This window comes from Triticum aestivum, chromosome 6B (genome assembly GCF_018294505.1).
Source record: "Triticum aestivum cultivar Chinese Spring chromosome 6B, IWGSC CS RefSeq v2.1, whole genome shotgun sequence".
Taxonomy (NCBI): Eukaryota; Viridiplantae; Streptophyta; class Magnoliopsida; order Poales; family Poaceae; genus Triticum; species Triticum aestivum.
This window is the reverse complement of record NC_057810.1, coordinates 125,020,655-125,022,407: the sequence shown is the minus strand read 5'-3', so window position 1 is coordinate 125,022,407 and position 1,753 is coordinate 125,020,655.

Below are 1,753 nucleotides of genomic sequence, written 5' to 3'. Positions count from 1 at the left end.
GGGGAGGAGGCCGGAGGCCACGTGGCGCGCTCCCGTTGGCCACGAGAGGCGGCGGCGCTGGCGTGGAGGCATTTGATTGGCTGGGGTGAGGTGGTGGTGGTCGGTGGATGCGTCCGGCGCGGAGGCGGACATGTCCGGCGGCGGGGAGGAGTTTGGCTAGGGTTTCATCTGCACGAAAATTCGGGGAGAGGCACATATTTATAGGTAGAGGGAGCTAGAAGAGTCCAAATGAGGAGCGGTTTTTGGCCACGCAATCGTGATCGAACGACCGAGAGCATGGAGGGGAGTTTGCTGGGTTTTTAGGCCACTTTGGAAGGGGTGTTGGGCTGCAAAGAGAAAGGGAGGTTTCGGGCTACGCGGTTAACCGTTGGAGTACCAAACGACCTCCGAATGGCACAAAACTTGACAGGCGGTCTACCGGTGGTATACCGAGGCCACTTGGCAAGACTCGGTCCATTACGAGAATGTTTAACACCCACTCACGAAAAGAGAGAAGAGGGGGACGCCGGAGGACATAGGAGTGCCGGATTGCAAAACGGACAACGGGGAAAATGCTCGGATGCATGAGACGAACACGTATGCAAAATGAAATACACATGATGACATGACAATATGCAACACGCAAGCAAATGACATGGCAACGACAGCGAATAACTGGCAGACACCTGGCACATCGAGTCCGGGGCGTTACAGTATGGTACGAGAGAAACGCGCATCGCTCGGCCCCCGACCACCCACCGTAACCGGGAACTCCCCGAAATTTTCCTCGCCCTCGCTTCTACCACGGTTTTTCCGTCATGGACGACCCATAGAATGTCATGCAGCTGCGTCTCCGACCCACCCAGGATGAAAAGCCCATTTTCTGTCATGATTTTTTGTCATAGAAGTAGGAGCCCACCACATCTATGATGACACCGAGTTTTGTCACGATTATCATCATAGAAGTGTCATAAGTATGACAGAATTTTTTTCATTCAGCCCAAAGTGTCACGGATGTGTCTTTTTTTGTAGTGCAAAGAAAGGGTTCTTGTGTAACGCCCCAGATATACTTTCCATATTTGTATCCAACTCTTGCCGTCTCCGGCGCTTAGTTATATTTATTTCTCGGGTTCGGGTCTTTGTCTCCATGTGTTGTTTTCTTTTTCGTGCATCTCTTATCATGTCATCTCGTGCATTGCATTTGCATACATGTTCATCTCATGCATTCGAGCATTTTCCTCGTTGTCCGTTTTGCATTCCGGCGCTTTGTTCTCCTCCGGTGGTCATTTCTAGTCTTCTTTCGTGTGTGGGGTTTAAACATTTCCGGATTGGACCGAGACTTGCCAAGCGGCCTTGGTTTACTACCGGTAGACCGCCTGTCAAGTTTCGGGTCATTTGGACTTCGTTTGATACTCCAACGGTTAACCGAGGGACCGAAAAGGCCTCGTGTGTGTTGCAGCCCAACACCCCCCAAATTTGGCCCAAAACCCACCAAACTCTGCTCCATGTCCTAGAGCGTTCGATCACGATCGTGTGGGCGAAAACCGCACCTCATTTGGACTCTCCTAGCTCCCTCTATGCCTATTTATACCCCCTCCATTCGGATCTCTTCTTCCCCCGTCCGAAACCCTAGTTCTAAAAAAAACATCCTCCGCCGCCGACGGACACGTCCGCCCCAGCGCCGGACGCGTTCGCCGATCCGCCTCAGCCAACCCCGCTGCGCCACGTGTCCCGGGCGGGCGCCCACATCGCGGGCGCCCACATCGCCGCCGCC